Source organism: Chiloscyllium plagiosum, unplaced genomic scaffold (assembly GCF_037043375.1).
Source record: "Chiloscyllium plagiosum isolate Xiang-an unplaced genomic scaffold, Cpla_swu_hap1 HiC_scaffold_28, whole genome shotgun sequence".
NCBI classification, from domain to species: domain Eukaryota; kingdom Metazoa; phylum Chordata; class Chondrichthyes; order Orectolobiformes; family Hemiscylliidae; genus Chiloscyllium; species Chiloscyllium plagiosum.
In genome coordinates, this window is record NW_028270166.1 from 38,624,717 (window position 1) to 38,649,109 (window position 24,393).

Below are 24,393 nucleotides of genomic sequence, written 5' to 3' on the forward strand. Positions count from 1 at the left end.
TGAAAAAGAACCCTTATCCCAACTCGCTTGTTTCCAACATGAGCCAATTCTCTTTCCATGCCAATAAACTACCTTCACCACTGTGGGCTCTTGCTTTATGACTTAGCCTTTTGTGAGGTACATTCTCGAATGCCTTCTGGAAGCTCAAATGCAGCACATCTACTGGTTCTACTCTATCTACTCTGATTGAGAAGTCCTTGAAAAACTCTAATAAATTAGTCAGACATAATTTCTCTTTCATGAAGCCATGACAATTCTGCTTGAGTACATGATGATTTTCCAAAAGTGCTGCTATTAATTGATTTCAATATTTTTCCAACAATTGATGTTAGGCTAATCAGCCTATAGTTCCCCATTTTTGCCTCCCTTTCTGAATAGGTTTGTCACATTGACAGTTCTCCAATCCCCTGGTACTTCCTCAGATCAAAGAATTTTTGGAAAATTGCAATCAATGCATTCATTATCTCTGCAGCTACCTCATTTAGGATCCTAGGACTATTTGCCTTTAGCCCTGTTAGTTTGTCTAATTCTACTTCTCTTCTGATGTTGATGGTAGTTAATTCCTCCTCTGGATTCTTTAGTATAAATGGGATGTTCAAAGTATCTTTCACCATGGAAACTGATGCAAAATATCTGTTTAACCCATCTGTCATTTCCTTGTTCCTTGTTAAGAAGACATATGGTGTTTTGGTTTTCATTAACAGGGGGATTGAGTTTAAGAGCCACGAGGTTTGGTGAAACGCTATAAAACCCTGGTTACACCAAACTTGGAATATTGTGTCCGGTTCTGGTCACGTCATTATAGGAAGGATGTAACTGCTTTAAAGCAGCTGGAGAGGAGATTTACCAGGATGCTGTCTGGATTGGAGGGTTTGTCTTATGAAGAGGAGTTGAGCGAGCTCAGGCTTTTCACACTGGAGAGCCGAAGGAAGAGAGGTGACCTGATAGAGGTGTACAAGGTAATGAGAGGCACAGGTAGAGTTGATAGCCAGAGATCTTTCCCCGAAGGCAGAACTGGCTATCATGAGGGATCATACTTTTAAGGTGATTAGAGGAAGGTGTAGGGGAGATGTCAGAGGTAGGTACTTTACGCAGAGAGTGGTCGGTGCGTGGAATGCACTGCTAGCAGAGCCAGTAGTATCAGAGACATTAGGGACATTTGAGTGAGTGCTGGAGAAGCACATAGACGTCAGTAAATTGAGGGGTGTGTCGGTTAGGTTGATTTAGATTAAGATAAATGCTTGGCAAAACATCATGGGTCGAAGGACCTGTACTGTGCTGTATTGTTCTATGTTCTATAACCATCTCCCTAGATTCATTTTCAAAGGGGTCTATGTTCACTTTGTGACGTCTGTGTTACACATATTTAAATGAAAGAACAAACATCAGAGATACAACATTCCTGATGGTGTGAAGGGCAAGGCTGGTAGGTGTAGGGAATGCTGGATGACGAGAAAAATGGTGTGGGGTGGCACGGCGCCTCAGTGGTTAGCACTGCTGCCTCACAGTACCGGGGACCCAGGTTCAAATCCAGGCGCAGGTGACTATCTGTGTGGGGTTTGCACATTCTCCCTGTGTCTGTGTGGGTTTCTTTCAGATGCTCCGATTTCCTCCCATAGTCCAAAGATGTGCAGGTCAGGTGGATTGGCTATGTTAAATTTTCCATTGTGTTCAGGGATGTGTAGGTTAGGTGCATTAATCAGGGGTAAGTATAGGGTAGGAGGTATGGGTGTGGGTAGGTTACTCTTTGGAGGGTCAGTGTAGACTTGTTGAGCCAAAGGGCCTGTTTCCACACAGTAGGGATTCTATGAAATTGAGGTTCTAGTCGAGAAAAAGCAGGAGGCATATGGCAGGATCAAGTAATCTCTAGAGAAGTGTAAGGGCAGTAGGTGTATACTGAAGAGGGAGATCAGGAGGGCATAAAGAGGAAATGAGATAGCTTTAGCAAATAAGGTTAAGGAGAATGCAAAGAGATTCTACAAATACATTAAGGGCAAAAGAGTAACTAGGGAGAGAATAGGCCTCCTTGAAGATCAACAAGGCTGTCTATGTGTGGAACTATGGGAGGTAGGTGAGATACTAAATTAGTATTTCACGTCAGTATTTATTGTGGAGAAAGACATGAGAGTTAGAGAAAATGGGGAAATATATAGTGATATCATGAAAAGCATCCATATTACCAAAGAGGAGGTGCAGAATGCCTTAAAACACATAAAGGTGAATAAATCCCCATGATCTGATGTGGTGGTCTCTCGGAACTCTGTGGGAATCTAGGGGAGGGATCCCTGGGCCCCTTGCTGAGATATTTATATCATTGATAACCATGGATGAAGTGCCAGAAGACTGAAGGTTGACTAATGTGGTGACATTATTTCAGAAAGGTGGTAAGGAAAAACCAGTGAACTATAGACCAGTGAGCCTGACATCACTGGTGGATAAGTTATTGGGAAGGGATTGAGGGACAGGATTTACATGCATTTGGAAAATCAAGGATTGATTAAGGATCGTCAACATGGCTTTGTGTGTAGGAAATTGAGTCTCACGAACTTTATTGAGTTTTTTGATGAAGGCAGCGATATTAATATTGTCGATATGGACTTTAGCAAGGCATTCGACTAGGTTCCACATGGGTAGCAAGGTTACATCACTTGGCGTCGTGGGGGGTGGGGGTGGGGGGAATGGGGGAGCTAGCCAATTATTTACAAAATTGGCTTGAAGGTAGGAGACAGAGGATGGTGATGGAAGGCTGTTTTTTGGATTGGAGGCCAGTGACCCCAGCAGTGCGCTACAAGGGTCCGTGCCAGGTTCACAGCTTTTTTTGTCATTTATATAAATCAATTGCATGTGATATAGGAGGTGTGGTAAGTAAAATTGTAGATGAAACTAAAATTGGTGGTGTAGTGGACAGCAAAGAACGTTATCTCAGAATACATTGGGACCTTGATCAGATGGGCCAATGGGTCAAGGAATGGCAGGTGGATTTAATTTAGAGAAATGTCAGAGGTTGCATTCTGGAAAGGCAAATCAGGGCAGGACCTATACTCTTAATGTTAGGGCCCTAGGGAGAGTTATTGTATAAAGAGATCCAGGCATGCAGGTTCATATTTCCTTGAAAGTGGAGTCACAGGTAGACAGGATGGTGAAGAAGGCATTTGACATGCTTGCCTTCATTGGTCAGTGCATTGAGTATAGGAGTTGGGATGTCTCGTTGTGGCTGTACAGGACATTGGTGAGAGCCACTTTTAGAATACTGTGTTCCATTCTGGTCTCCCAGCTCTAGCAAAGATGTTTTGAAACTTGAGAGGGTTCAGAAAAGGTTTACAAAGATGTTGCCAGGATTGGAGGATTTCAGCTATAGGGAGATGTTGACTAGGCTGGGGCATTTTTCCCCTGGAGCATCAGATGCTGAGAGGTGACCTTTTAGAGGTTTATAAAGGATAAGGTGAATAGCTAAGGTCTTTTCCCCAGGATAGGGGAGTCCAAAATTAGACGGCACGTGTTTAATGTGAGAGGAGAAAGATTAAAAAGGATCTGAGGGGCAATATTTTCATAGAGGGTGGTGCATATAAGGAATGAGCTGCCAGAGGAAGTGGTAGACTCAGGTACAATTACAACATTTAAAAGGCATCTGGATGGGTACATTAAAAGGTGGGGTTTAGAGGAATACGGGCCAAGTGTTGGCAAATGAGACTAGATTAGGTTAGGATATCTGGTCGGCATGAACGAATTGGACTGAAGGGTCTGTTTCCATGCTATACATCTTTATGACTCCTCTTGTGTGTTTAAAAAAAATTCTTCAGTAGTTTGCCCTCGTAGTTTATTTTCTCCGTCTTGATTATCTTTTTAATCCTCCTTTGCTGGGTTCTGAATTTATTAAGGTCTTTGGGGTTATCATTGACTTCTGTCTGCTTATATGCTTTTACTTTTATACTCTCCTTAACTTCCTTGGTTAGCCACGGTTGGTTTATCCCTCTCTTAGAACCTTTATTTGGATATGTTTTTACATGGATTACTTCCATTTGCTGCTTGTCGGATGCTGCCTGAATTGCTGTGCTCTTCCAGCACCACTGATCCAGAATCTGGTTTCCAGCATCTGCAGTCATTATTTTTACCTACTTCCTTAACAGTCTGCCACTACTTGCTTATTGTTGTTGCATTAACTCTGATTTCTCTGCACAGATGCTGTCAAATCTGCTGAGCTTTTCCAGCAATTTCTGGTTTTTGTTTCTGATTTACAGCATCCGCAGTTCTTTCGGTTTTGGCATTTTGTCATTCTTGTTAATCATTCACTTTATCGTCATTTCATTGTAATTCCCTTTAACTTAAACAGTTGTTTTTATTCCAAGTTTCTCACTGTCAAACTGAATATTAAAATCTATCATGTGATAATTGCTATTTCCTGCAGATCTTTTACTCTGAAGTCATGTTCTAAGTCTGCCTCGTTACTTATTACCAAATGCAAGTTCGCTTGCTCAATGGTTGGCTCAATGGCATATTGTTCCAAATCCATAATGCAATTATAACTTCATTGTCATAGCCACCCTTTCCAATTAGATTAATTCAATTAACATGATGGTTAAATTCACTCATAATTACTGTTCTATTCTTTTCAAATGCTCCTAGCTTATTGATATATAGCCTTTCCAACAGAATGGCTCCTGTTTAGGAGTCTGTACACTAACACCTATTAATGTCTTCTTTCCCTTAAACTAAAACAGCATGTGCTGGTAAAACCCAGCAGGTCTGGCATTATCTGTGAGGAGAAAGCACAGTTAACGTTTTGAGTCTGGTGCTGGTTCATCATCTTTCCTTTGCAGTTTTGTACCTCTGTACAAATGGACTCAACATCATCTGAGCCTAAATCGTCTCTCTCAACTGTCCTCATTTCACCTCATTTTAATAGTGCTGCCCCACCATATTTTCAAACCCTTCTGTCACTCGAAAAGCTCAAACATCCCTGAATGTTAAACTCCCAGTTATGATTTCTTCGTAATCATGTTTCTGAAGTGATGAGATTGGATTCATTCACCTTAATTTGCACCTGCAGTTCATTTACCTTACTCTGAATGCTTTGTGTATTAAGATACAAAGATTCAAAGTTTATGAGAAGATTTGTAGCTCAGGTGCTCGTTGTTGTGGTTCTGTTCGCCGAGCTAGAAGTTTTTGTTGCAAACATTTCGTCTCCTGTCTAGGTGACATCCTCAGTGCTTGGGAGCCTCCTGTGAAGCGCTTCTGTGGTGTTTCCTCTGGCATTTATAGTGGCCTGTCCCTGCCGCTTCCGGTTGTCAGTTTCAGCTGTCCGCTGTCGTGGCCGGTATATTGGGTCCAGGTCGATGTGTTTGTTGATGGAGTTTGTGGATGAGTGCCATGCTTCTAGGAATTCCCTGGCTGTTCTTTGTTTGGCTTGCCCTATAATGGTAGTGTTGTCCCAGTCAAATTCATGTTGCTTGTCATCTGCGTGTGTGGCTACTAGGGATAGCTTGTCGTGTCGTTTCGTGGCTAGTTGATGTTCGTGGATGCGGATCGTTAGCTGTCTTACTGTTTGTCCTATGTAGTGTTTTGTGCAGTCCTTGCATGGGATTTTGTACACTACATTAGTTTTGCTCATGCTGGGTATAAGCATACAAAGATTGTTCTAATATCAAATGTGCCTATAGTTTTATGGTTCTTTGGTGCAACATGACATTTACACACTCCACCCTTTCCTTTCATTATCTGGTAACGTAGAGCTCTTGCAATTTGCAATCCAACCTTCTTCATTATCCTTGATTTTCTAACTTTCTGTGCAACTGAACCCAACCCCCACTTCTTTATTGCCTTTTTTCCTTCATTTGCTCATGGTTCTGAAAGCATTCAAATCTTCTGGCTTACCTTTTTATTGCCAATTTGTATGCCTCAGTTTTTGATTGGATACTCTCCTCAACCCCATTTAGTGAATTAATCATTTCATCGAGTCCTTTTTATTGACTGGAATAAATTCTTTTGTAGTGTTATAAAACATCTACCACTGCTCATCCACTGAAATTCCCCTTAGTATGCTTTCTCAGCCTGCTTTAGACATCTCTTCCTTCATAATTTTGTAATCCAATATTTAAAGTTGAAGATATTGGTTTGAGACTCAAATTGTTCTCCCTCCAACTGAATGTGAATTTCCACCATGTTGTATTTGCTACCCCCTAAGGGATATTTATCTTCATGATCTCTTACTAATTCTACCTAGTCAGAACTCACACGACACCAGGTTATAGTCTAAAATCACAAGCTTTCAGGGCGCCATTGTTTGTCAGGTGAAGGGTCACCTGTTTGGACTGTAACCCGCTATTGTGTGACTTCTGACTTTGTCCATCCAAGTCCAGCATCAGCACCTTGATACACGTAACTTGCTCTAAAATAGCCTGTTTCCTTGCAAGTTTTGTTCTAAGAAACAATTCCTGAATCTCTTAACAAATTTGTCTTCCATGTCACCCTTATCTATTTGATGTGTCTTGATTTGATTAGGGCATCTTGTATTTTTATTTTACATCCCATTTCCCAGAGGCCAGCAAGGCCAACAGACCCAATTCATGATCCTACACAGCTTGTTATCCGAGTGTCTCTCACTGTCAGGTTCCCCATTTATCATCCAGGAGCACTATTTCATAGAATTTACTTTGCTTCCCTGTGGAAGTTCTCAAACATCTTCAGAGTTGCTCTACTACTGCACGGTGGCTCATTTGGGGTTGGCACAGTGGCTCAAAGGGGTCGCAAGGTGGCTCAGTGGTTAGCTCCTCTGCCTCACAGTGCCAGGGACCCAACTGTCTTTGTGGAGTTTGCACATTCTCCTGATGCCTGCGTGAGTTTTCTCCAAGTGCTCCGGTTTCCTCCCACAATCCCAAAGATGTGCAGGTTAGGTGAATTGGCCATGCTGAATTGTTCATAGTGTTCAGGGATGTGTAGGTTAGTCTGGGGTAAATATAGGACAATAGGGTCGGGGAATGCATCCAGGTGGGTTACTCTTCGGATAGTCAGTCTGTACTTGTTGGGTTGAAAGGCCTGTTTCCACACTGTAGGGATTCTATGATACTGTTCTGTCTAATGATCTCTGCAAGTGTTCGTTACCTGACCTCAAGGTTTCTGAGGACTGGTTTGAGAAATCTTTCACGGGCAATGCTTAACTTATACGAACTGGCTGATGCAGGTATAGAACATTGCTTACCTGTAACCTCCCATGGTGAAAAAGGTGTAAAAAGGGAAGCTGTTTATATCATAGTATTCCCAACTAAACAGAAATTAAATAAATGCCTTGCTTCAAAATTAGGTTCTAGTTGATTATCCAGCATGGAATCAATATTTTAGAATACTGTAGCTGTTTGAAATTAAATTTTCATCACCAGCTAGTCTTCCTTTGAAGTAAAGCTCTGGGTTTACCTTATCTGTATCATTTAATGACTTATATAGTTCAATGTGGCTTCCCCGTAAGCATTTCTTTTCACTGTACGGCTTGAGATCTTTAATCTTTCTTTACAGTGGTCATGCATTCTTTATGAACAACAGCAACTCCATTTATACAGCACTTTCAATGTAACATTTGTCTCACAAACTGTCTTCAGGAGGCAAAGGAAAAATGGATGCTGAGCCAAGAAGGGACTGTGTCGGAGAGATGACAAACTGCTGGCTCACTGCCAGGGTTTTTAAGGGAGGTTTCTGCTTGAGGATGTATGAGAGAGCAACACAGAGACGCAAGATGGAGACAAGAGAATCACCAGATAGCAGAATTCAAAATATGACCCTTGCAGCTGTCGGCTCAGCTACCACTTTAAAATCAAAAATATGAAATTATAAAATGTCTGCCAATAATTATCATCTGCATTACATCATTATAAGAAAGATCATAACCCAATGCTACCCACTTCCAAATAGTTGCTTTGTAAACACAATATTTTTGTGTCTCTTGGGCTATCTGAAGAAACTGTGTCATATTGATATGCCTCATGAGCATGCAGGAGGGATTACTCTGTAAACTCCTTTGAATAATCCCATTATTGTTCATGCACTGGTTAAGGTGGAGTTGGTAGCTTCTGTGAACCCTGGAAAGCACCATTTTAAGTTTTTGTCTCCTGTGTGGAGCTTCACCCATTGGCAGGACACATTGAAAATGGAAGAATTGAGATGATATGAACAAATGAGTTAGGAGTAGAGATGGCCCTAAGCCTGCTCTGTCTTTCATTAAGATTATGTGACATTCCCATCTATCCCACATAATGTTCCAGTACCCTTGCCTGAGAAATATAGAAACATTGTTAGGGTTGAGGTAAATAATGACTTTAACTCGACAGTTTCAAAGTTGCATAAACGTTAGTGGATAATAAAAACCTCATTTCTGTACTAGAAGGGAGATGGCTAATTTCTAAACAGTGTCTCCTAGTTCTGCACTACCCATAAGGATAAAGATTTTTTTCTACATTTATCTTGTTGATGCTAATTCAGTATCTTATCAACCTCAATCAAATCACCTCTTCCTCTTCTGAACTCTGGTGAGAACAAGCTCAGCTCATTCTAAATATTGATTGAGTAAACCACATGTGAATTATCTCTAGTACATTTACATCCTTTCTTAAATAAGAGACCTAAACTATATAAAGTACTCAAGATGTACTCTCACCAATGCCTTGTATAATTGCAGTATAACATCTTTATTATGAGAGGAATTAAACACAGAAGTGAAGACTGGCAGCTCAGTGCCATTTCTGATTATGTGCTGCACTTGTAAAGTTTCTCATGCACCAGAAAACCTAAATCCTTCTGCACCTCAGAATTCTGCAGTCTTTCAACATTTAAGTAATAGTCTATATGAGTTCCACAAGAGTCTCAGTTCATTGATGTGGCCCAGTTACATTCAACCCAAATTCATTCTCTCAACAGGTAATGTTCAATATTGGGAACTCTCGTATTTTTGAGTTCAGGGTTCTTGTTTTCTCTTCCATTCTGGTTTGGTTGGTAGTATTTCTTTCAGGATGTAGGTTTGCTTGTTGAGCTGGAAGGCTCATTTCATCATCATACTAGGTAACATCTTCAGTAAGCCTCCAGATGAAGCACTGGTGGTATAGCCCGCTTTCTATTGAAATGTTTGGGTTTCCTTGGGTTGGTGATGTCATTTCCCGTGGGGATGTCATTTCTTATCGTGATGTCATTTCCTGTTCTTTTTCTCAGGGGGGTAAATGAGATCCAAGTCAATGTGTTTGTTGATAGAGTTCCGGTTGGAACGCTATGCTTCCAGGAATTCTCATGCATGTCTCTGTTTGGCTTGTCCTAAGATGGATGTGTTGTCTCAGTTGAAGTAGTGCCCTTCCTCATCTGTATGTAAAGATACTAGTCAGCGTGGGTCATGTCTTTTTGTGGCTAGTTGATGTTGATGTATCCAGGTGGCTAGTTTTCTGCCTGTTTGTTCAATGTAGTGTTTGTTACAGTTCTTGCACAGTATTTTGTAAATGACATTAGATTTGTTTGTTGTCTGCATAGGCTCTTTCAAGTTCTTTATTTGCTGTTTGAGTGTGTTGGTGGGTTTGTGGGCTACCATGATGCCAAGGGATCTGACTAGTCTGGCAGTCATTTCCGAGATGTCTTTGATGTAGGGGAAGAGTAGCCAGGGTTTCTGGACGTATATTGTCTGCTTGTTTGGGTTTGTTGCCGAGAAAGTGGCGGACTGTGTTCATTGGGTACACGTTCTTTTTGACTACACTGTATAGATTCTCAAAACTCGATAGATTTCTTTAAACCTGGTTTTGCAAAGGCCAGTTTCTTTCAACAGCTGCCTGAAATTACAATTAAAGTTGTACTTTATTCATAAAATACAATTGTAGCCCAAAGGCTGGATTGCAGTGTAACAGTCAAAATATGATTTTTTTTGTATTTAAGTAATCCGATTAAAGCATGCAAAATTGTAGTATCAATATTAAACAAATACATTTGGCAGGTAACAGGACAGCAGTGAATGTGATATTAAAAGAAGATCACTGAATTAAAACATTAAAATTATAAACCAATATATTATTCCAATTTACAGCCACTGATGTTCATAGACATTTCATAATTTAGACTCTTAATTGAGGACCCAAACTATGTAGAGAATAATGTTACTTCAGAATATTTCCATTCTGTGTTTTATGGAGATGAATTTACAGGTTTTCGTGTCAATATTTTTAATTGCAGGAGAAGGAAATAATAAATTTCATCAAGCTCTCTGCCCATCTCCCAAATTCAAACAAAACGAAAAAAAAGAGTTCAGAGAGTGCCTCCTGTAATCCTCAAATATTAATATAACTCAGAAATATCACATTAATCCCCATGACTAATGAAATAACCTGCTCTTCTTTTCCATTTTCATGCTTCATAATCTAAGTAGGAATTCAATTCTCTTTATCTATTTCTCTCACCTTGGTCCCACTGTGTGCTACATTATAGTAACTTCCAGTGCTTCACTTCTCACATTTCCTCTGCCAAATATGTTCCCTGAAAATGCATTACCGGGATCAATGAGACCAAATCATCCCTTTTTACAGACTTCCATTGTTCCTCCGAGTGACATCTGTTCTCTCAATTCTCTTGTTCCTCCAAGGCTTCTTCCTCTGTCTCCTCCGTGTGGAAACCCAGATTCATTCCCTACCTACACCTTCCCAGGACTCATTTGGGTTTCTCACCTCCTTCCGACAAGTTTTTGTTTTCAAAGATCACATTTGACTTGTCTTGTCATTACATCTTGCTCTCTCTACTTTTCCGGCCTTTAGAACGTTGATGCTGTCTTCCTCTTTAGCCAAGCACCCAAGCTTCTCCTTTTAAAAAGAAAGAACAAATAGGTTAAGGATTTCTAACTAAACAAAGCAGCAACCTTGTTACATATTTTGAGTTTGGTGAAGCATTGTTGGTGCAGTTTTCCAAAGTTTGGTGTCAGTATTTTTAATCGCAGGAGAAGGAAACAATAATTTTTATCAAACTCTCTGCTCAACTCCCATAAAGTCAAAGCAGACTGATGCAGTTTTTGCTGCCATCTTTGATATTGTCTAACATTTGCTTTGTTAGCAGGATGGTTCATATGGAATGACATTTTGCAAGGAAAGATTTCTGTTTTCTAAGCAAGAACTACTGATAACACAGGACACAAAATTCAGCTGGCTGAATGGAATCCCCAATTTAGTTTCAAATCATATTCAGTTGTTGACAGACTGTCCTCGAATTGGAGGTATATGCTGACTGCGTTGCTGTGTAAAAACAATGACTGCAGATGCTGGAAACCAGATTCTGGATTAGTGGTTCTGGAAGAGCACAGCACTTCAGGCAGCATCCGAGGAGCTTCGGAATCGACGTTTCGGGCAAAAGCCCTTCATCAGGAATAAAGGCAGTGAGCCTGAAGCGTGGAGAGATAAGCTAGAGGAGGGTGGGGATGGGGAGAAAGTAGCATAGAGTACAATGGGTGAGTGGGGGAGGGGATGAAGGTGATAGGTCAGGGAGGAGAGGGTGGAGTGGATAGGTGGAAAAGGAGATAGGCAGGTAGGACAAGTCCGGACAAGTCATGGGGACAGTGCTGAGCTGGAAGTTTGGAACTAGGGTGAGGTGGGGGGAAGGGGAAATGAGGAAACTGTTGAAGTCCACATTGATGCCCTGGGGCTGAAGTGCTCCGAGGCGGAAGATGAGGTGTTCTTCCTGCAGGCGTCTGGTGGTGAGGGAGTGGCGGTGAAGGAGGCCCAGGACCTCCATATTCTCGGCAGAGTGGGAGGGGGAGTTGAAATGTTGGGCCACGGGGCGGTGTGGTTGATTGGTGCGGGTGTCCCAGAGATGTTCCCTAAAGCGCTCTGCTAGGAGGCGCCCAGTCTCCCCAATGTAGAGGAGACCGCATCGGGAGCAACGGATACAATAATGATATTAGTGGATGTGCAAGTAAAACTTTGTTGGATGTGGAAGGCTCCTTTAGGGCCTTGGATAGAGGTGAGGGAGGAGGTGTGGGCGCAGGTTTTACAGTTCCTGTGGTGGCAGGGGAAAGTGCCAGGATGGGAGGGTGGGTCGTAGGGGGGCGTGGACCTGACCAGGTAGTCACGGAGGGAACGGTCTTTGCGGAAGGCGGAAAGGGGTGGGGAGGGAAATATATCCCTGGTGGTGGGGTCTGTTTGGAGGTGGCGGAAATGTCGGCGGATGATTTGGTTTATGCGAAGGTTGGTAGGGTGGAAGGTGAGCATCAAGGGCGTTCTGGCCTTGTTACGGTTGGAGGGGTGGGGTCTGAGGGCGGAGGTGCGGGATGTGGACGAGATGCGTTGGAGGGCATCTTTAACCACGTGGGAAGGGAAATTGCAGTCTCTAAAGAAGAAGGCCATCTGGTGTGTTCTATGGTGGAACCGCTCCTCCTGGGAGCAGATACGGCAGAGGCGGAGGAATTGGGAATACGGGATGGCATTTTTGCAAGAGGTAGCGTGGGAAAAGGTGTAATCCAGGTAGCTGTGGGAGTCGGTAGGTTTGAAAAAATATCAGTGTCAAGTCGGTCGTCATTAATGGAGATGGAGAGGTCCAGGAAGGGGAGGGAGGTGTCAGAGATGGTCCAGGTAAATTTAAGGTCAGGGTGGAATGTGTTGGTGAAGTTGATGAATTGCTCAACCTCCTCGCGGGAGCACGAGGTGGCGCCAATGCAGTCATCAATGTAGCGGAGGAAGAGGTGGGGAGTGGTGCCGGTGTAATTATGGAAGATCAACTGCTCTACGTAGCCAACAAAGTGACAGGCATAGCTGGGGCCCATACGTGTGCCCATGGCTACCCCTTTGGTCTGGAGGAAGTGGGAGGATTCGAAGGAGAAACTGTTAAGCGTGAGGACCAGTTCGGCCAAACGAATGAGAGTGTCGGTGGAAGGGTACTGTTGGGGACGTCTGGAGAGGAAAAACCGGAGGACTTGGAGGCCCTGGTCATGGCGGCTGGAAGTGTAGAGGGATTGGTTATCCATGGTGAAGATGAGGCGTTGGGGGCCGGGGAAACGGACGTGTTGGAGGAGGTGAAGGGCGTGGATGGTGTCTCGAACGTATGTGGGGAGTTCCTGGACTTGGAGGGATAGGACAGTGTCAAGGTAGGTAGAGATGAGTTCAGTGGGGCAGGAGCATGCTGAGACAATGGATCGGCCAGGGTGGTCAGGCTTGTGGATCTTGGAAAGGAGGTAGAACCGGGCAGTGCGGGGTTCCCGGACTATGAGGTTGGAAGCTATGGGTGGGAGATCTCCTGAGATGATGAGGTTCTGTATGGTCTGGGAGATGATGGTTTGGTGATGGGGGGGTGGGGTCATGGTCGAGGGGGCAGTAGGAAGAGGTGTCCTCAAGTTGGCGTTTGGCTTCAGCAGTGTAGAGGTCAGTGCGCCAGACTACCACTGCGCCCCTTTTATCCGCTGGCTTAATGGGGAGGTTGGGATTGGAGCAGAGGGATTGGAGGGCTGCGTGTTGTGAGGGTGAGAGGTTGGAGTGGGGGAGGGAGGGTCGACAGGTTGAGGCGGTTAATGTCCCAGTGGCAGTTGGAAATGAAGAGGTCGAGGGCAGGTAATAGGCCAGCGCAGGGTGTCCAGCTGGATGCAGTGTATTGGAGGTGGGCAAAGGGGTCCTCGGAAGGTGGGCAGGAATCCTGATTGTGAAAGTAAGCTCGGAAGCGGAGGCGAGAGAAGAATTGTTCGATGTCACGGCGTGTATTAAATTCATTGATGCGTGGAAGGAGGGGGATGAAGGGGAGTCCTTTGCTGAGGACTGATCATTCGTCCTCAGTGAGGGGGAGGTCTGGAGGGATGGCAAAAACTCGGCAGGGCTGGGAGCTGGGATCTGGTGTGGGTGTAGAGCTGGGAGTGGGGTCGGAACCTGTAACTGGAGTGGGTGTGATGGTGGGGGGAATGGGGGTGGAGTCATGAGTAAGGGTAGTGTTCCCCTCGGGGTTCTGGGGGGGGTGGGGATAGTGACAGTGGGGTCTGTGGGGGGCATGTCAGCAGAATGCAGGTGAGTGGCGCTGGTGGGGGCAGAAGTGGTGGTGACCACGGCAGTAGGGGTGGCGGAAGTCACTGAGCATGTGGCATCAGCGACGATGTGAAGGGCGGAGGTGATGTCACGTGTGGTGCATGAGGAATTGTGAGGGGTGGAAGTGGTTGTGGGAGGGGCCATGATGGGGGCAGAAGTGACATCATCAATCAGCGTGGGGGTGGCAGCTGCATCAGCTGCATGGCTAATGGCGGAATAGGTTCCGAGGCCAGGGGAATCTTCTGGAATGTTTGAGGAGTGCCGGTTATGGAGGTGGGTAGATAAAAGTTTGTTGTACTTCCAGTTTTTGATGTTTGAGATGGAATTGAAATACGGTTTGTTGAGAGTATGGATTCTCCTGAGGATGTAGTACAGAGTGGGTCCTTTGCAATTCTGAGAGAGTGTGGCCCTCAGCTGAGACAGGGCAGACTGTAGAGAGGTTAGGTGCCGGCGCATTGCTGCGAGTGTGGAGTGGAGGATCTTGAAGGAGAACCGTTGCTGGTGTTTTTGAATCTGTAGTCTGTACTGTTTGTCCTGTTCGGGTCGGAACTCTGCTGGCGTGGGTGCCAACTCTTCCACTGCAAATAAATAATCCGGGGGTTGGGGGAAAGGGGGGGGGGGAAGAGAGGAGTGGGGAGGGAGAGGAGTGGGGAGAGAAGGGGGAAAGAAGGGGGAGCTTGTTTGTTTGTGGGGGAGAGAAGGGGGAAGAGGAGGGATGAGATTGTTGGAGGGGAGAGGAAGGGGGAGAGGAGAGGGGAGATTGTTTGGGGGGGGGGGGCTGCATGGTTATTGTGTACCAACCAGCATCACATCAATGGGTGCTGATGGGGCACCAGAATGGGTGAATTTTAGCTCTCAAGTGATTTTCCTCCTATCTCCTAAAGAAAATGTTCTTCTGTCCTCTTGCAATGATATGCAGCCCCACATGGTTTAATGAGAGGTTTAAAAGGGACTAAAGGAGTAACTTTTTCATGCAGAAGGTGCTGCATGTATGGAATGAACTGCCAGAGGAAGTGGTGGAAGTTGGTACAACGACAACACTTAAAAGGCATCTGGATGGGTATATGAATAGGAAGGGTTTAGAGAGATATAGGCCAAATGCTGGCAAATGGGATTAGTTTAATTTTGGATATCTGGTTGGCTTAGACAAGCTGGACCTAAGGTTCTGTTTCTATGCTGGGCATCTCAATGACTGTAAATGCGAGTCAAAACAGATATAGTCACCACAGTCTTTGCAATGCGCTGCTCTCCCATTACAGCAAGAGATAGGAATGGTGGTTGTTTAATCAGAGGACCACCATGGTAACTTCAGCTGGTGCAGCAATTGAACCCATGCTGTAGGCATCACTCTGTCATGCAAACCAGCTGCCCAGCCAAATGAGCTACCCAATACCAAATGCAAGTAAAGTTTCAGTGACTTAGGGTCATAGAGTCCTACTTGGCTTATCAAATCTGCACCAACTCATCTACACTTATCCCACTATCCAGTACCTGGCCCATAGCCATGACTGTTACGTCATTACCGCATACTTTTAAAATTGTGGTGTGTCACTGCCTCAAGTACCTGACCTGCCACCTTCAGGGATCTGTGGACAAGCACTCTAAGATTCACCTATTCCTCTAAGCTTTCTGGTGTTAATTATAACTTGGGCCATAAGACAATATTTTGGTAGATGCGCAAATATGGAGTTCAATAAGATTCCACAATCAGCAGATAAGATGTAGTTTGTTATAAGATGTGATTTGTAATAAGATATGGTTTGTAAAGATATTGCTCGAGGCAGGTACATTGGCCCAATGTTATAAAATGCCCTAACATAAGGGTCCTGAGGAAGGGTAACTGAACTCAAAGCATTAACTCTATTATCTCTGCATTCGACTTGTTGAATCTCTCCAGCAATTTCTGTTTCTCATCAATGAAATTCTTTGCTCTTTTATAAGTAATGTCAATGAAACAAAAAGAAAACAATTCAAAGCAGTTTTTAAGCCACATTATGTTTCTATTATGGATGTTCATGAATGTTAGAAATTTCAGTTTATTCTTGCAAACAAATTAAGCCACAAACTCAATGCTGTTCGAGTTCAGTTGGTGTTGAGCAAAATAATGCAAATCCCAATAAGTTTTCTCCTAGCATCTGGTTGTAGTTTAATAGTGATTATGTTTTTTTTATATTTTATACCAGTTTAATCATTCATTGATCTCCTGAATTAAATAGTAATACTCAACTGGCGCCCATCCCAGTTGAAAGGTAATCAGTTATGCTTCCTCATTGGCAATGAAAGCCTCCCTTTCCCAGGAGCCGGTTGTTATTTCTACGCTCAATAGGTGGTGCTCTAAGCACTTACCAAGCCTAACCCAGCTCCCAATGAAACATTGGCTCATAAGGGAAGCTGCTTTCTACAACAGAATTATTTAAAGCAGTGAAAGAATCTCAGTAACCATCTCCAGGACTCAGCTGCTTGTATTAAATTATTCCCAATCTACTGTCAGATGTTGCATTGGAGGAACATCAGACACTTTCAAGACTAGGGCAAAGCAAAGTAGCATTATGTCCTGGTGCCAAGTCTCTTTGGCATATTTTTCTGATCATTGTTCACTTTTGGTGACTGAAGTGAGGGCATCTAACTGCATGCCAGGGCTGAAGGCAAGCTGTTCGACTTGGCAAGACTTCATACCAAGACCGAAGTGCGTGACTCAGTGACTTACCAAGACTGGAAACGAAAAATGTTGGAAGTCACAGCGGGTCAGGCAGCATCTGTGGAGAGAGAGCAAACTAACGTTTTCGAGTCTAAGTGACTCTCCATTAGAGTCATCAATTCACCAAGGCTTCTTACATAGCACCTTCTCAACCAGTGAGCTCTACCTTCTTGGAAGGACAAGCGCAGCAGATGCATGGGGAAAACCACCATCTGCAAGTACCCGTTAATGCCATCCTGACTTGGAACCACACTATCATTTCCAGGTCAAAATCTTGGAATTCCCTTCCGAGCAGCACAGTGGATGTTGCTTCGCCTCAATGTTACAGTAGTTTAAGAAAGAAGCCTTGCCAGTGACACTTACATTTCATGAAACGTTTCTAAAAGGACCAGGCTATGAATTGTTGTTTGTGAATGACTCTGTGCCAGTTCCCACTGAAGAAGCTTGTGAACAAATTCAATCAGAGCTGGAAGGCAAATGGGTTGACAAACAGAATAAGGGAGAATGCAATTATAGGTCAGAATGTAGAGGGCTTCGTCTCTAAAGTGCCAACCTCAAAGAAGAAGTCATTGATTGCTTCATTTACCATGAACCAATAATTACCTGCAACCTGTCCCATGGTGTCAAAGATCAGCACAAGGGTTGCCAGGCTCGCTGCTGTCATGTCAAAGTTGAGAAATTCAACAGCAAACAAAGCAATACAAAGCTGTGTGTGCTTTCAGATTCTTGCTTTACAGTAACAGAATATGGAAAGCTTACCCAAATGAAAAATTAAAGGTTGAACATCTTCCACCTCTGCTGCCTCGCATACATTTTGAGGATCTCCAGTCAGGTCAGAGTGCTGGTAGTGAAAGTGCACCAGTTTAGAAGGATCCCTAGCACATTTGTCCTCAGTCATACAGCACAGAAACAGGCCCTTCAGCCCAACGTGCCCATGCCAACCAGGTTTCCTAAACTGAACTGGTCCCACTTGCCTGTCCTTGGTTTATATCCCTCTAAACCTTTCCCATCTGTGCACCTGTCTAAGTGACTTTTAAATGTTGTAATTGTACTCACCTCTACTCCTGCAGCCCATTCCAATCACGCACCACCCTCTGAGGAAAAAGTTACCCCTCATGCCCCTTTTAAATCTTTCCCCTTAAACCTTTACCCTCCAGGTTTGAATTTCCTTAACTTAGGAAAAGGACCTTGACCATGCACCTTAATTATGCCGCCCCATGATTTCATAAACATCTATAAATTCAGCCCTTAACCTCCCACACTCCAGGGAAAATGTCCCAGCCTATCCAGTGTCCCCTTAACTCAAACCCTTCAGTCTCAGTAACATCCTTGTGAATCTTTTTTGCACCCTTTGCAGTTGAATAACATCCTTCCTATGGCAGGGCAACCAAAATTGAATGCAATACTTCAAATGTACCTTGAGGCAGCGTTGGGTCCATTGGCTGGGTCATGAGCAGAATAGATGATAGCCTTGTCCCCAAAGGCATGCTCTATTGGCACAGGACCAACTAGACTCATTGACCTCTGCAATATAAGCACATCTGCAATACTAGAAGCTGACCAGGATCGGACTAAGTGTGTAGAAGGCTTGCACTAATGACTGGAATGCCTGCACACAAGCATTCAGGAATAAGGTTTGCTCACTGAGATGGCGGGTTCATTTTCAGCTGTTTTGTTACCAAACTAAGTAACATCTTCAGTGAGCTTCTGGATGAAACACTGGTGGTGTAGGCTGCTTTCTATTTATATGTTTGGGTTTCCTTGGATTGGTGATGTCATTTCCTGTGGTGACATCATTGCCTATGGTGTTGTCATTTCCTGTGCTTTTTCTCAGGGGGTGGAAAATGGGATCCAAGTCAATATGTTTGTTGATAGTGTTCCGGTGGAATGCCATGCTTCTAGGAATTCTCGTACGTGTCTCTGTTTGGCTTGTCCTAGGATGGATGTGTTGTCCCAGTTGGTGTCCTTCCTCATCCGTATGTAAGGATACTAATGAGAGTGGGTCATGGCTTTTTGTGGCTAGCTGATTTTCATGTATCCTCGTGGCCAGTTTTCTGCCTGTTTGTCCAATGTAGTGCTTGTTACAGTTCTTGAAAGGTATTTTCACCTTCATTCAGTGAAAACAATCTGGGTTCGCACTAAATACCTGTGGTTTCTACTGTCCTTGTTTACTATCTGACAGCCTGGTAGCTCTCCTCTCTCAGTGCATTCACACAAACCCTACAGCTTTTTCATTACTCTCCATGAAAGCTATCCCCCAGCAGGGTGTACACTGAAGCTGCAACTTGCAGTTGAAATTCTTGACACAGTGACATGTTCCGACAGCCTCACAGCAAATCTGATTGTCTTCTCGTCACTGAAAAGGCTACTGGTTGAGGGTCTGCCTATTATGTATGAACATCTCCAATGTTGATGTCAAGATGATTCATTGGTTTCATGAAAGAGTTGGTTAGAATACAAGAAAGCAAATCCAGTTTGGAGACAGTGGAGTAGGTGTAGGGAAGAAGGATTAGTAATCAAATAGGTCATTGATCCCACTTAGAGATGTGGATATTGGAAAACCTTTTAAAAGGGATTGAGGAAGTGTTGGCATTGACCTCCATCAAGTTTAGGGCTCATACCATCATGATCTTACAGCTTTTCCCACTCCCACACAGCCACTTATGAACCCATGCCAGCAACACACAGACTTTCATAACATACAGCAAAACAATCTATGTTGAAAATGTGTCGTGCAGTCTTCATCCCAGCATTTGTCCCTGTACTGTGATTTGGAGAGATATTAGAACAATCGCTATCAGTGGTTGAGATGAAGAATCGTCTCATTTCAGCACTCTATCTTTCTCACTAAAGTGTGTAAGCATTGACATAGGTGAACTCATCTCAGAATATGCAGATGGTGAGGTGGGAGAGGCAGCATTGGTTGAGCCACAGTATATTGGTGTAGAAGACACAATGGGAGCGATGTAGGAGGAGAAAGGGAATGACTGATTGGTCACATGACTTGACACATTGCTGCACTTAGAGAGTTATAGGAATTGGATAACATTGCACTACAAACAGAACTCAAAGTAGAAATGAGTCTGCTGTCCATTTGATGGGGATAATTTGGAAGGAGGTAACTTCAAAAGGTTGATGAGAAGGAGGAAGCAGAAGATAAACAAACTGTTTACAGTCTGTCATCCCCATGGGTGGGTTGACTCTGTCATTAGGCAAAAATGAGGACTGCAGATGCTGGAAACCAGAGTTTAGATCAGAGTGGTGCTGGGAAAGCACAGCAGGTCAGGCAGCATCGGAGGAGCAGGAAAATCAACATTTCGGGCAAAAGCCCTTCATCAGGAATATAGGCAGGAAGCCTCCGGGGAGGAGGGGGGGGAGAGAGGGGTGGGGCTGGAGAGAAGATAACAAGGAGTACAATAGGTGAATGGGGGTGGGGATGGAGATGATAGTCAGAGGGGAGGGTGGAGCGGATAGGTGGGAAGGGAGTTTGGCAGGTGGGACAGGTATTGGGGACAGTGCTGAGCTGGAAGGTTGGAACTGAGGTAAGGGGAGGAGAAATGAGGAAACTGGTAAAGTCCACATTGATGCCATGGGGTTGAAGTGTTCCGAGGCAAAAGATGAGGCATTCTTCCTCCAGGCATCGGGTGGTGAGGGAGCGGCGGTGGAGGAGGCCCAGGACCTGCATGTCCTCGGCAGAGTGAGAGGGGGAGTTGAAATGTTGGGCCAAGGGGCAGTGGGGTTGATTGGTGCGGGTGTCCCAGAGATCTTCCCTAAAGCGCTCTATGAGGAGGCGTCCAGTCTCCCCAATGTAGAGGAGACCGCATCGGGAGCAACAGATACAATCAATGATATTCGTGAGTTTGCAGGTGAAACTTTGATGAATGTGGAAGGCTCCTTTGGGGCCTTGGATGGAGGTGAGGGAGGAGATGGGGACGCAGGTTTTGCAATTCTTTTGGTGGCAGGGCAGGGTGCCAGGACGGGAGGGTGGGTTGTTGGGGGGTGTGGACCTGACCAGATAGTTACGGAGAGGACAGTCTTTACGGAAGGTGGAAAGGGTTAGGGAGAGAAATATATCCCTGGTGGTGGGGTCCGTTTGGAGGTGGTGAAAATGTCGACAGATGATATGGTTAATGTGAAGGTTGGTAGGGTGGAAAGTGAGGACTAAGGGGGTTCTGTCCTTGTCATGGTTGGAGGGGTGAGGTTTGAGGGCGGAGGTGTGGGATGTGAATGAGATACATTGGAGGGCATCCTCAACCACATGGAAGGGAAATTGCAGTCTCTAAAGAAGGAGGCCATCTGGTGTATTCTGTGGTGGAACTGGTCCTCCTGGGAGCAGATATGGCAGAAGCGGAGGAATTGGGAATACGGGATGGCATTTTTGCAGGAGGTAGCGTGGGAAGAGGTATAATCCGGCTGGCTGTGGGAGTCGGTGCGTTTGTAAAATATGTCAGTGTCAAGTTGGTTGTCATTAATGGAGGTGGAGAGGTCCAGGAAGGGGAGGGAGGTGTCAGAGATGGTCCAGGTAAATTTAAGGTCAGGGTGGAATGTATTGGTGAAGTTGATGAATTGCTCAACCTCCTCGCGGGAGCACGAGGTGGCGCCAATGCAGTCATCAATGTAGCGGAGTGGTGCCAGTGTAACTACAGAAGGTGGACTGTTTTACGTAGCCGACAAAGAGCCAGGCACAGCTGGGGCCCATTCGGTTGCCCATGGCTACCCCTTTGGTTTGGGGGAAGTGGGAGGATTTGAAGGAGAAATTGTTAAAGGTGAGGACCAGTTCAGCCAAATGAATGAGAGTGTCAGTGGAAGGGTACTGTTTGGGACATCGTGTGAGGAAGAAACGGAGGGCTTGGAGGCCCTGGTCATGGTGGATGGAGGTGTAGAGGGATTGGATATCCATGGTGAAGATGAGGCATTGGGGACCGGGGAAATGGAAGTGTTGGGGGAACTGGAGGGTGTGGGTGGTGTCTCGAACATGTGTGGGGAGTTCCTGGACTAGGGGGGATAGGACAGTGTCGAGGTAGGTGGAGATGGGTTCAGTGGGGCAGGAGCATGCTGAGACAATGGGTCGGCCAGGGTGGTCAGGCTTGTGGATCTTGGGAAAGAGGTAGAATTGGGCGGTGCGGGGTTCCCGAACTATGAGGTGGGAAACTGTGGGTGGGAGATCTCCTGAGGTGATTTGGATCTGTATGGTCTGGGAGATGATGTTTTGGTGATGGGGGGTGGGGTCATTGTCAAGGGGGTGGTAGGAGGAGGTGTCTTAGAGTTGGCGTCTGGCTTCAACGATGTCGAGGTCAGTACGCCAAATTACCACTGCACCCCCTTTATCTGCTGGCTTGATGGTGAGGTTGGGATTAGAGCAGAGGGATTGGAGGGCTGCGTGTTGTGAGGATGAGAGGTTAGAGTGGGGGAGGGGAGTAGACAGTTTGAGGCAGTTAATATCTCGGCGGCAGTTGGAAATGAAGAGGTCGAGGGTGCATAGGGTGTCCAGGTGGATGGAGTGTGTTGGAGGCGAGTGACGGGGTCCTCGGAAGGTGGGCAGGAGTCCTGAGTAGAAGTAAGCTCGGAGGCGGAGGTGGCGGAAGAAGTGTTCGACGTCATGATGCATATTAAATTCATTGATGCGTGAGCGGAGAGGGATACAGGGAAGGCCTTTGCTGAGGACTGATCATTCGTCCTCAGTGAGGGGAAGGTTTGGGGGGATGGTGAAAACTCGGCAGGGCTGGGAGCTGGGATCTGGTGTATGTGGTGATGAGCACGGCAGTGGGGGGGCAGACGTCGCTGAACACGTGACATCAGCGATTACATGGGGGACGGAAGTGATGTCACGTGTGATGCATGAGGAATCATGAGGGGTGGAAGTGGCCATGATGGGGGCGGACGTGGTGTCATCGATCACCGTGGGGCTGGTAACTGTACCAGCCACATGGCTAATGGCGTCCGAGCAGTTCCAGAGGCTGGGAGAATCTTCTGGAATGTTTGAGGAGCGCTGGTTATGGAGGTGGGTGTGTAAATGTTTGTTGTACTTACAGTTTTTGATGTTTGAGATGGTGTTGAAGTAATGTTTGTTGAGAGTATGAATTCTTCTTAGAATATAGTACAGAGTGGGTCCTTTGCAGTTCTGAGAGAATGTGGCCCTCAGCTGAGGCAGGGCTGACTGTAGAGAGGTTGGATGCCAGCGCATGGCTATGAGCGTGGAGCGGAGGATCCAGAAGAAGAACTGTTTCTGCTGGTTTTGAATCTGTTCAGTTCCAAACTGTGTTGGGTTGAATGTAGTCCGGAGTCCATGTGGGATCAGTTGGTTACGGAAGATAGGCACTGAGGAAGCAAATATGGCTGTGGTAGCGAGTCTGTTTCAGTACATGGTTGAAGAGCTTCAGGGCAGTGGAGATGACCTGGGGGCTGCAGTGAGAGAGAGAGAGACTCACTGAGATTCTTGTGGAGAGAGGAGGAGAACTTCTTCAAGGTAGGCATCCTTGCAAGAGGATTCACAGTAAGGTTAAAATCAACTAGGCAAAAGTGAGGACTGCAGATGCTGGAAACCAGAGTTTAGATCAGAGTGGTGCTGTCGTTATGCAAAGGATGGTACAACCTTGCAAATAGCTACCAGGTGACCCAGAATCTGTGGAGGAAGTTGTCTTTGGCCTGTGATAAAACAGGATCTGCAGCTACAAAGTCACTAAAATAAGCAATTGCTGGCAATTCCTTGGTTCTGATCTATCTGGTAAGACATCATTTGTCTCATAAGATATCTACTTTTATGAGCTACATTTGGAGAAGTTTTGAAACCAGCCTCATTAATTTTGCTTTGATTTCTCACTCCTTGACAATGTGTTATATAAGGTATTAGGTCTGAAAGGACTATGTTGACATAAGAGATTTGTTGTGTACAATAAACAGGATGGAAATCAGAGACTATAAAGGGTTGGCAGAAATGTATTCCACTCTCATTATCAAAGGAGCAAGTTCATGTGACAAGATTAGCAAGGGTTGCAAGACACAACTAAGATAACAGCTGAAAATGTGTTGCTGGAAAAGCGCAGCAGGTCAGGCAGCATCCAAGGAACAGGAGAATCGACGTTTCGGGCATAAGCCCTTTTCCTGAAGAAGGGCTTATGCCCGAAACGTCGATTCTCCTGTTCCTTGGATGCTGCCTGACCTGCTGCGCTTTTCCAGCAACACATTTTCAGCTCTGATCTCCAGCATCTGCAGACCTCACTTTCTCCACAACTAAGATAACAAGCAGTACTGCTTATTTTCCCTCATCAATGAATCTTCAGGTGAAGATTTTCAGGTAGATATATATTTGGTGAACATATTGTTATTGCAAACATGATGTTAGGTGATGGGACAACACAAGTTCATGAAGAAATTTCAATTCTTCACTTTCCAAGGAAGAAACATCAGTACCAGAATCAGCGAACATGCAACAGTCCTCAAGTGGCATGATTGAGGAAGTGATCATCTTTCTGTTCATGCTTAAAGCAACCACAGAGGCCAAGTGTAAATGATGTGGAGGAGCTAGTGTTGGACTGGGGTGAACAAAGTTAAAAATCACACAACACCGGGTCAGAGTCCAACAGGTTTATTTGGAAGCACTAGCTTTCAGAGCGCTGCTCCTTCATCAGCTGTGGAGCAGGATCATAACACACAGATTACAGTGTGATGCAACTGAAATGATATATTGAACAAACC